Below are 12,816 nucleotides of genomic sequence, written 5' to 3'. Positions count from 1 at the left end.
TTTTTCCTACTAGCTGTGTTTCCTTGCAGTTATTTCCTCTATAGGTTAATTCAGATTTCAGATCAAGAGAGTTTTAGTGACAGAATAGATTTGGTTGGGGCATTTCTCATTTCTCCAAATTATGTCTATGCATACCTGAATTTATTCTCTTTTCAGTAATTACTCCTCTTCTGCAAAAAAGAAGATTGGAGATGAAAAGGGAAAAAAAAAAAGTTACTTGCTAGTGTCCCTAGGCAGATAATATAGACACACACACAGACACACACAGACATAGACACAGATTCTTAATCAAAGCTCCCTGGAGTCAGTGACATTCACTGAGTTTCAACCAAAATTCTCCTGTTTTCTGATTGCCAAGCCTCCCTTGACTTTCATTCTCCAATTCACCCCACAGGTAGGGTGGTGAGGCAACAAGTGGAGGCAAGGACATTAGAGAGAGTATAGTTTCTGTCCTTATAATATTATTTGCATTTTTAAAGCCATAGAAGCAGTGCAATTCAGTCGCCAGATAGATTTGTAACTATGCTCAGAAATCATCATGGTTCTCCCCACAGACAGGATTATTGTGCATATATAACGTGTGGGACAGTGGCTGTATTTTTCTACATGGAAGTAGCACTTGCATTTTTCATTAAATTTGATCTGTAACTACAGGCAGGTAGTATTTTTGAGTGCCCTTCCGAAATGATTTTCAAAATTAGGTGTTTTGCTGCACTTTCTTATCAATGTGTGCTCAAAGGTCAATAATCTATCAAGTTCAAGAAGAGCACATAGTAAAAAATGATTACATAGAAAGACAAATACATGCCTGAGCCATATTTACTACACGTGATTAATAAAAATATGAGTTTAAAAAACTAAAAATTGAGAATAGCTGACTATGATGAACATTCTGAGATGAAGATGCAGGTTACATATGACAGACCTATACCCTAATGACTATTGTCTTATATGTCTGTCAGACCTAATGAATATGTGGTAAAATATCCCCTGACAACAATCCTGTTACTACATTACAAGCTGCATAGTTAATAACATTTATCTTATTATGACTATTTTTAGTATTTCTTCTATGAAGTTGTTATGCTATAGGAAAGGTTTTAATTTGCATTCAAGTTCTTGAGCCAAGTCTATAGTAGATTGACTCACCATAATTCAGTTCATGGGAACATTCCCTCATGTACCACTGAAGTGCGTCTCTGGAGTCAAATTTGTCAGCTATTTTAACAGCAGACAGTAAAGCTACACAATTTAGAATAAGAAGTTAACAAAAATGGCATGGGTGTGGACTCTGCGAAAACAACATTGTAATTGTCTTTTGAAAAAGCATGGAAAATTCCAATATGTAGAATTTGTAAGAAGTAATCTAGTCGGAATATAAAAAAAATAGCTTGTGGTTTAGGTCTATTGCTAAAAAAAAAAAAGGAAGAAAAAGAAAAAAAGAAGAAAAAAGAAGAACTTTAAGCTGATTATTTTAAACTAGAGAATTTAAACCACTATTGGTAAATAAAAACTCTTTCTTCTCCTACTTTGAATTTTCAGGCTTGTAGTAGCTACTGAAGCAAACCTTTCAAGCAAACCCTTACTTTTTTGTTAACAGTTGAAAAAAGTGTACAAAACCTTGAAATGACACAGATATCCATTAGAGGAATGGTTCCTTTCAAGTGAACAGCATTAACACTACTCAGGATACTGGTGCAGGAAAACCTACACACTGCAAAAGTCAGCCTTCTTATCCTTCCATAGCATATTGTTGTCTCATTATAATGAGAAGCAGCCATCGGATCATGTTGAAAGTTGGCATATGGAGGAGAGTTTATGAGCGCAATATTAAGTTGTGGATATATCTAAATTTGTTAAAGGTTGACAAAGCACTGAAATTATATTCCAAGTCAATATATCACAGCACCATAAATGAATTATTGTGTTTGAAGTGAATAATTAGTTCTCTGAAAGCATTCTCTCTCGTAATGAATTAATTGAAATATGAAATGTCCCCGGGGTAGATTCTTAAAGCCTATCCATTGGTAAAGAAGCCTATAGAGATTTGATTGAGGGAAAAAAACTGTGTAATATTTTTTTTAACTTGAGGAGCTAAGCCAAAATCCCAAACTGAGGACTATCTGGAGATGAAATATAATGAAAAAAGCCAACAAAAACATAATTACAACAATTGATCTAGAAATAATAGCAGTATTTATTAAGAACAGCATGAGCAGAGTGGGCCAGGAAGAACTCAAGCTCTATTTTCACATTCTGCTTAAGTGTGGGAATTAGAGAGAAGATTTCCTCACATGGAGTCTCATTTCAACCAGCCAGAAACATGGAGTGGAATTCATGCATATCCCAAGATAATGAACCATAGGGTGTTTGAAATTTCACAGGTTTGTTGTGAAAGCAAAAAAAAGCAAAAAAAAAAAAATCCTCCAAAGGAAAATGGATATCCAAGTGCCTTCTCAGAATCAAAGTTTGTATTGCAGGAATTACAATTGTGATAGTGTAAACATGAAAGGAAAACAGTAAGAGGTGGCAGTGATGTTAAAAGAGAAGTATAAAATAATGAAAATTACAGAGCTGTCCATTTAGATTCTCCTCTTTTCTATGCCTTACTCAGCAAGATACTACAGTGACGAGAAACATAAAAATACTTAGAAGAGCAGATTTCATAACGCAGTAAAGTTTATCCATTTAAATTAGAGGCTATTATACTTAAAACTGCATATAATGAACTCTAGCAATAACAAATACTATAATCAAATATATTACAAAAATGCAAAAATTTGGAAGGGCATGTTGAAAGGGGTGGCTCAGGGATGTTTGGATTCTGCCGCTTCGTAACACAGAAAATTCTCAAATAGGCACAAAGTCCTCCGGACTGAAATTAATGCTCAATATTTTGAACCTTTCCATTCTAAAGTTTTGTTTAGAAACAGTGGGATCTCATTTATTTTTGTCATTTCAACAAATAAAATTGATGAGACTTCCTGAATAGACTGTAGACCAAGCAGCTGTACTTTTTTTGTGGATCATGGAAACTAGATGTCCTACGGGCTTTGGCTGAAATTCACAGGGAATAAATTGACATTCTCAAAAATGCTGGCTCCTGGCTAGGTAGCAGCACAACACAGGATGCCAAGGAGTTTGTAAGCTGATAGGAAAACAGGCAGGTTTCTATTGAAGAGCTGGTGAAATTGATATATTTTCAAATACCATTCCGATTTTATCCAGCCCGAATCTTTTAACAGAAAGAACAGATTTTCTGAACAAACCAGGTTAGGAATTTGAGTTCAATTTTTAAATTCTGTTTTAGTTTTTAAGAGATATTCAGTAAAATTCAGTCTCCAAAGTGCTTATGGTATATCCACACTGAAAACTGTCATTCAGTTATAAAACTACCAGCTCAGGTACCAGAAACTGTTTCCCTGCATCAGTACCAAACCCTATACCAGCACAGAGTTTTATGCTGTTCATTGAGTGTGTCTATTACCTGAATTTTTTCATTAGCTTGGTCATCTACATTATAGTGATGTTCCTGAATACCTCTGAAAATTGGTTGTAGACTCCATTTAAAGGGTCTTTCATGCCTTGTCCATTCTGCCTACTTTTACTTCATCGGAGGAATGCCTGAATTCAATTTAGTCTTCATATGAATGTGAAGAAACCTCGAGATTGCAGTTATATAATATACAGCTACATAATAATGCACTTGTTTGGCTGATACACTTTTATTCTAATAAGCATATTTTAAAAATAATCAGAAAATGTTGCGGTGTAAATAGAATAGGAGGAAATACTATATTGAAAGTAAAGTGCCATATGATAGTCAAACACCATGGCTCAGGTTCAGCTTGTATATAATTCCTCTTATTTGAGTGGCATTATATCAGGAATTAATTTTACATGGTGTACTCAATACAGCATACAGAAGTCAAATCTACAGAGAATGTATCGTTAGAAGCTGAGCAGGTGTGAAGTATCTTGAAAAGTGATTTACAGTCCCAAAAGTAAAGTTATGTAAGTTCACTGACAAATCACACGCTCCCGTAGCTGAAGTGATCTGTGAGAGGGTATTGTGCTTTTCTGTCCTACACAGCCACTCAGAAGGGTTCTGTGTGAATATTTTCTCCCTTTTGGTGTTGCCATTGTTACTACGGTTGTTGCCTTATCCGGGCAATGTGAAGATCCCCTTTTGCTCCACACTGCACAAACTCACAATAAAAGACAATACCTTCCTAAGTGACTTGATAAATTAGACAAGTTAGACAAAGGAGAGGAAGGAAAGAAAGGACACAAAGGAAAGAAGCGGCTTACTTGAAGTTATCTAATAGAATTCAACTTTTGTGCATTTGAGGCCAGAGTTACCTCTTACCTCACAAAGTTTCAAATCGTTTTGTTGACAAGAACCAAAATCTCTTCACAGTATTTAACTGTGACAACTCTGTATTAAACAGTGTAGCAACGCCATATGTAATACCAGTCGAAAACTGAAATAAGTCCAGCAAACACTTGACAAAGATTGATGACAGTTTAATTAATCTTGAAAAGAAAGCTTAGGCCTACTATCTATCCTGCGGTGCTTTTCCAGGCAAGACTTCTATAAAAATATTGTAGTTTAATTTTTGAGTAAACAATTTATTGGATCAAAATATTAAAGTTATTTTATTCAAGGATGTATTCTGCTTAAGCCATCCTATCAAGAGACAGAAACACCATTCTGAGAACTTAAGTGACACATCATAAGCAGTAAAGAGACAACAAGAAACAGTAACCTGTTAGGAAAAGTCACCAATTAAAAAAAAAAAAGATTTTGGGATATCCTTACTAGAAATTTTAGCAGCAATAGGTGACAGTTTTGGTCATTTTATTAGATGACTTCCAATTTCTTAGACACCTGCATTTTCCCAGTATAGGAATAAATTGAAATATATCCATTTTCATGTAAGATAATGTATTTATATCTGATCTTCACAGAGAGGAAATAAAATTTGAAAACATGACCCAGTACTTCAGAAAGGCAGACATACCAATAGCCAAATAAAAAAAAAAAAATGAAAAATATTCTCTGTCCTTTTATTTTAAAATATCACCACATCTAAGAAATTTAATGATTCTTAGCTTTTGATTTCTTTATGCTTTGCTTTGTATTACTTTTTGATAAATTAGTAACATCTAGGATAATCACTAGATAATTGCAAAATACATATGAACTTACAAAGAATAAGGGAATATATGCATTGAATCGTCAGAGTCAGTAATGTCTTTTCAGTATAATAGGCATTTAGGGAAAAGTATAAGAACAATGTATGCGCGATGTGATAAACCCCACAATGTGACTTCTTAGATTCTGGCAATGAGATAGAAGAATAAGGGGGTATTTCAGAGAAAGCATTTGGAAAAAACTGATTTAAATAGTGAAGCACCACGGTCAGCAGAACAGTTATTCAAAATCAAAATAAATCATTGTAACTTCTGGATGATTATATGAGGCCAGATTATTTTATCTCCTAAAGTGTAGTTAAACTATCACTGGATGAACCATATGTTGATCAACATCAGCGCGCTGTTGATGCAAATACTCAGATCCTCCACAAAAGCCTGTTAAGCAGCATTTTCCCTACAGTCCCCAAAATGTCCTCTGGAGGGACTGTTTCTTGCAAAGGGAATTCGATCCCTGTGCTGTAGTTAATCCTTGACCTTCCATCCAAGTCTGCCAACAAGAATGACACTTAGCGTCAATTAGAATGATGTGTGTTGTGACTTGGATACAGCTCCGCTGGGAACTGGATTGCAATCAGCAGCACATTACTGAACAGATCAGATCAGATAGTAGTGAAATTTTAGCCATTAAACATGAGTTAGCCAAATTTGAACTAGTGACTGATAAGAGAGCGGCAACATATCACCACTTCGGGAATTCTACTGCCAATTTGCTGATCCATCCAAGATCTGACTAGGGTCATACTTCTGAAAAAGCATACATCAGGGTACTTTAAATTGCTTCTCATGTGTGGATGGGGTTTTTCATGCCATTGTAATCTGTGTGCATTTTGTTTACAAACCCAAATAAGCAGAAAGTCAAAACAAATCAGAAAACAATGCCATTGTAAAAAACCATGTACTTTAAAATGCACTACATAATATTTTCCTCCTAAATATTTTATTTTAATTCCTTTTTGCTATAGTTCCATATAATGGCACTAGATTTATGTGTATTTCTTCTGGTCTTCTATATAGTTATCACTTAGTTTAGTGTGAGTTAACTAGAATTAGGCCTCAAGTACCATACATGCCATTAGAAATTCTCTGGGTGTTATCAGTAGGTAGAAAGTATCTTTCGGTCTAGTTTATGTTAGCCTGGAATAACAAATTTAATGGTACTTCTAAAATTGAGGAGTAAGACTATATCTTTACAAATAACATATCAGTAAACATACAAGATCTTTTGTACAAGCAAAAAGAAACCTATAATTTGAAGGATTAGAAACTCAGGGAGACAAATTAGAAGGATTTGCCAACAGAGTATTAGGATAACACTGTAAAAGGCCAGAAAATCTGGAAAATCATTTAACAGAATAGAAAGTTCAGTAGAGTATCATATATGAATAATCCAGGAGGTGGAGAGCCAGAAATAACTTCTGCTCACCTGTAGGAAAGGCTGGATTGCACATAAGGCTAAACAGGTTTCCACTCCCACATTGAAGGTCATTAAACACCTAAATAAATATACAGTCTAAAGTATAAAAAATGTGAATATATAAACATGAAATCTAAACGTATATACAGTTTTTTTTTAACTTGGAATAAGGATTTGAACCAAAAAATAATAAACAAAATCATGCCCATCCTGTGCTGCTGTTGAAAAAAATCAAACTGTCCTTTTTAATATAGTAGAAGTATGTGAGCTCTGCTGAACTAATTTTTGGGACAGCATATCATTAAATTTTCTTCTTCTTTCAGTTCAAAGATATGAATTACATCTTAGTACACCTGAATGACAGGAAGGAGAAGTTTCATATTAAACACTGTCACAGCTCAACAGGATTTTTTTTCTGTTTATAAAAAGGACCACAAATAAGTTGGTGCCTGTGAAACTGTGATCGCTACTAGACACTTTAATATACAGCCATTCATCTTTGTGTACCCTAAAATAAGGAAATACTCGTGGTTTCAGCTCTTTAGGCCATGAAAGAACAAACTGGGAAAAGGTTTTTGTGAGCCGTGTTGTCAGTGATCGGACAACTCAGCAGGGCACACCCAGAAAAAAAATATTAAATTCTCTCCTGAAGAGAGAATAACAGAATATTTCCAGATCCATCACAGCTTAAAGTTTCGTGGGAACTAAATATTCTTTGATTTAATGGACAGTGAAGCTGAACGAATGAATGAGTTTTCAGTGCTCATCCACTTTTAGATACAGTTCAGGACTTGCTTACTTAAAAAAAAAAATATTAGGATGCTCTTTAATATAATGTTTATTTTAAGTCACTTAAAGTTCACTGAAATCTGTAGAGTTATTCTTAAATTATATTGGTATAAACAAAATCAAAACAGATGAAAACCTCCGACTCTTGTCTGGTCTGGGTTTTTTAGTTTTCTTTCATTTTTTGCATTTGAGTGTATATGTGTCTACTAAATGATTCACCTCTATGCAATAATAACTTTCAGATTTATTAAAGGAGTTTTAAACTCCAGTAAAAGCTATAGAAAAAAATAATATATGATATGCAGTTACTGAATGATCTATCTAAAAGTTTCCCATTCTATCTAACAAAAATAAAATTAAACCAGTCCTCACCTGCAAAAAAGTTCTGGATGCCTTCAGCCAAGCAAAACCAGAAGCTGATACTCTTTGAGGATTTTTTTTTTTTTTTTTTTGCTGAAGGAAAGAAGAAAGTAAGTGTAATCTTTTTCAAGGGAAACATCCTGAGGGAATTAGGGTATAACTTTGATGATTTAGCATGTTTGATGATCACATGAGTAACCAGGTTGTTATAACAGTGGGTATATATCAGCTGCTGAAAAAGGAGATAGAAGTGAAAGTGTTATTGTCAGCCTGCTATCATTCTCTAAACACTTTCATTTAGTTTCAGAAGGCCTGACAATGAGGTCAAGGTGTGAAAACCAACACATCTACCAGTACCCTTGAGAAAGCATAGCTGAAGATTTGCCTCGCAGATACTTTGATATCACCTAAGATCTGTATATACAAGCGTGTTTGTTTCTCTAAGTGTGAGATCAATAAACGGATGTCAAAGGAGAGGATACCCTCTGGGATCTTTAGATTCTCAAATTATTACCAGTGACTGTGGTGAGCTGAGGCACCTCTCTGCCACCAAGCCTGTAAGAAAGAACCACCTTTAGCTGAATGAGCAAGAACTTATGACCCACAGCTGAACAGCTCTGCTGTCATTTGGGATGGGAAAGTAAGTTGAACATTTGACCGTTTATCTGAAGCCATTTAGATTTGCTAAATTTAGCTAGTTTCAATTTTGTGACATTGACTAGCATTGCTTATGGGAGAACATAGAAGGGAGAATGACCTCAGAAGTGATTAGGTAGCACTAAATTTTGCTACATACTCCTGCCCATTAATTTTCCTAGCACTAGGACAAGGGAAAATTCAGAAGAATTTACAATAAAGTGTATTACTATTTTGTTTTACAGTCTCACTTAACGATCTACATGTTGCAGATCAGCAGAGATGAGATGTTATGACCTAGAATGTGTAAATTTTGATGGCTATGCCACTGTGATGATAAGCAGCAGTTAATGCTGCCCATTTCATGAATGGCTCAAGAGCTCTCCACTGTTGGTTGTTGCAATTCAGCATATTTTTCTACTTGCAGTGAAAGTTAAAAATAACAGAGGCCTAATTAGATTCCTATATTAACCATTGTTTTTTTTTTTGTGAGGTAATAAGATTGTCATTTTCTCAATCTAGATAAATTGTCTTTATTCAAATATTTTTGCAAATCATTCTGCTCAGTTTCAAATGGGAGTCATTGGTGAGTCAGGAGGATTATGAGGTGTGGAGAAAAGATGTAGTCATGATTTAAATTGCTAAAGCTTATAGAAATATACAAAGAAAAAGATCACATCTAATATCTTTGCATGCACTTTTATTTCTCTGTGCAAGTTATGACAAAGGACTGTTTTTGAAATGAATTCCCTTTAGTTTACAGTGGATATTCATATTTCAGGACCAACAGTATCTAGAATAACTGGCACAAACATTTTGTTAGGATTCTTTCCATTCACCAATACATACAGTCTTAATATACAAATTCTTAACATGCAAGTATATCATTTTTCCTGAATGTACAGTCAGAATCAAAGTGAGGACCTTTTCTGTTATCAAAAATCTATTCCTGATTGTGCACAGAGGTGCCGTTATCTTCATTACAAGAAGTAATTATAAATCTGCTTTCTGGGTTGGCTCTCGTTTCTTATTATTGCACTTGTAGGATATACTAGAGAAGAACAGATTTTAGCTAATTTACAATTATTTTTCAGAATCTGAAGGGATTGTTTCTCTCCAGTCTATTATTATCTGCCATTTCTGATAGAAAAATAAAACATTCCTTATTTGATTAGCTTGTACTAAAGAAATATATTAAAATCTCATATCTTTAGATATGATAGCTACCCAGCCTCTGCACTGCTGTATATTAAAAAGTTACACACAACATGACTTTGATATCAACATCACATACTTTTACCTTTATGATAGGAACAGAGCTGAATCTAATAAAATCTACAAAAATTATCAGTGGGAGTGAGGATACCTAGAATTCATCCCTGTCTTTCAGCTGACTAAGCCAACTAATCTAACTTTGTATATCTCTGAGACATTTATACTTACGTGATCAGTATTAACAATAGCTACAAAAGGGAGAATCCTCCAGGGGTCATACTAAAAAGCACATTGGGCAAACCTGGAACATGTAGACATGGACAGACTGTTTCACTTGTCTGTTACAAGAAAGCAGACTTTAAACCATCAGATCTGAGATACGTCTGGAGATATGAGTTCTCATTCGCCATGAAAAAGTCCTGAAAGCCTAATAACACACATTTGACTTCCTAAATATTCATCCACAGATTTTTTTTCTGAGAATAAACTACTCTTTTTCATGAGTACATACGTGTACATATGAGTACAAATTAAAGCTGATCTTCATTTAAAGTAAAATTATTACATTTAAACTATTACACATTTGTCTACTTCATAGCAGAAATGAAAGTCCAAACATGACATTGAAGTTCAGTTGATAAATTATCTACAGACTCTGGAAAACTACTATAAGGCAGCTGGTTGACTCCATATTCAAATTCTGTTTGAGAAAATAAGACAATTGTAGCCGTCTGCATACTTCTATGTCTTGTGGTGTGCATGTGTGTGTATTGGCTTAGTTAAAATTCTCACAGTTCTACTGGACATTCACTTGACATGAGAAAAATTCAGACTTATGTTGTTGCATGGCATGTTACCTACACTATGTCAAATACATATAAAGCATCTCCTCAGTGAAGGCTGAATGTTATACTATCACTTCTTTAGCTGCATGAAACTCCTTGGATTACCACAAAATTCACTGGCATGATTATGTCAGGAGGGCTTATGGTATCTAAGGAAAATCTGTATTTTTATTTATATTAATGGGCACTTATTCTTTACTAAAATCAGCATGCATTAAATGCTTGCATGGTGCTTCAAATCTGCCTCAGCTAGTACCTGCTAATGGCTCAGCTCAGAAACGTATGGCACTATACATATGGGCATTGCAAAGGGCTTTTGAATCCCTATGTAGTAAATTCTTTATTTTCCTCTAAACAATACTGTCACTGTCTAGCTCGAAGTAGAGAGAAAATATTTCCACCTTCTGAATGCATTTTTGCATTTCTTCTTCGAACTCAAAGTGTACTTTCTGGATAAAACTGGAAATCACATCACACTGGGAGTGAGTTAGAGACTATAACTCGTGACTCACGAGCTTAATCTCCTGTATACAAAAGCTTCTCGGTACAGATGATCTGTGGAGCGTGCCAAGCCTCCAAGACAGACTTCACATAATAGGCAGTGCAACAGTAAATTGTTATAGTAAAATTAACTGTGCTTGTGTAGGAAGACAAAATCATCATGCACTCTTTTGGCAAAGAGAAGCAATATGCTTACTCCCTTTGGTGCTACAGGTACGAGGGCTATATAATATGAAAGAACATCTTTGTACTGAAAAAATGACCTGGAAGATTCAGTAGTGGAGAGTCTTTGATGGATATTGTAAACATTTTTGAAAAAGTACCTCTTTACCACTAGCACTGCTATTTTTCCAGCATCAGCTAGTATGTATTTTAGCTGTGGGTGTGTGAACAGGGTACCGCAGGGCAGCCTGGCATGTGTAGATCACCTTCTCCACAGTCTCTATGCACAAACATACCTCTACTACATAGCAATAAAAACCTTCTACTAGAAAATAGTAAATGCAGTGAAACATCCCTCTTTCATTATGTAAAAAACCCTCTTTTAGTCAGCTAAGCTATTTCATGAAATCTGTGGGAAACCACAGTATTAAAGTAAAATAGATGACAGGTTGCTTTTGAATTATGCCTGCCTTTTTTGTTCATAAATCGATAGGCTAATTCTAAAGGCAGACATTCTGGTGTTTTCTAGGAATACTACATTTTGTTTATGCACCACATCAGGCTACCTGCCAAAAATCTTAAACTGTAACCTCAAAGTCAACATTATAACAAGAATGTTTTACAACACGCTGCACTCAGCCTCACCTTATTTCCCTTAATGACAACCCCTAGGAACAAGACTGAGACAGCATGGGGTGAGCTCATGTTAGGAGATCATTTACAGTGCTAGTTGACAAAAAGCACAGTTGAGTAAAGTGTCAAGTTCTAGAGAAATTCAGTAAATTATAATGCCCCTGCTTCTGTCTCCATCACTGTGACCTAACCGTAAACCAAAATTTCTCACATAACAGGCAGTTTCAGGAGTAGTGGAAGTTAAGGAGCTTCCTTTTCTGTGGCTTTCATTTATCATATCTTTCTCCCATATGGATTCTCTGATATCTTATAATGTAATTTAGCTGAACCTTTCCCTCAGTGAAAGACAGTGTCTCTTCTTTTACGTGGCTGCCTGTTTTCACAAGACTCATAGGGACTCAATTTCTTTGTGAAGTCTCTGTCAAGTGTCAGCAGGATATGAAGCTGCTGGCAAAAGACAGGCAGGCAGAAAGACAGCACAGCTGAGTAAGGTGCATTTGCTGAAGAAACAAGATTAAACATAACATCGAATTCCTCAAAAATGCAAACTAAAGCACCCAGATGTAATCCTAATATAAATCACTTGTGGGCTGCTAGAACTCCAAACAGAAATGTAGTGAATTTCCCTGGCCTTCCCTCTGACCCCAGGCTGGAAGTGGCTCCTAGCAAGACCAACAAACTCTTCAGCCATACATCGCTACCATTTGCATTGCAACTGCAGTTCCCCTTCCCACACCAGCCACTTAACATACCACACGCTGCAATGTTGCAGAGTATTGCAGTTATGTGAGTTACAAGGTGCTTTAGTCGGCAATGCAATGACTGAGAACGATCACAGGAGCGGATGATATTGTGTCAAACACCAAGACCCCTTTCTGCTGTAGCAACAGTGAGAGCTGGTTAATGCAGTTACAGTGGGAAAGACCACATTAAGAATGCCCTGGGAACCATGAGCCAGAGTCTGCCTATTAGGAATAGGCATTCTTACCTTTCCTTGTAGGAAGAAGTAAATACCTTTTAAAGAATGCTGGAGGTATGACC

Source organism: Struthio camelus, chromosome 5, assembly GCF_040807025.1.
Source record: "Struthio camelus isolate bStrCam1 chromosome 5, bStrCam1.hap1, whole genome shotgun sequence".
NCBI lineage: Eukaryota > Metazoa > Chordata > Aves > Struthioniformes > Struthionidae > Struthio > Struthio camelus.
The sequence above is the reverse complement of the archived record's forward strand: the minus strand, read 5'-3'. Positions refer to the sequence as shown.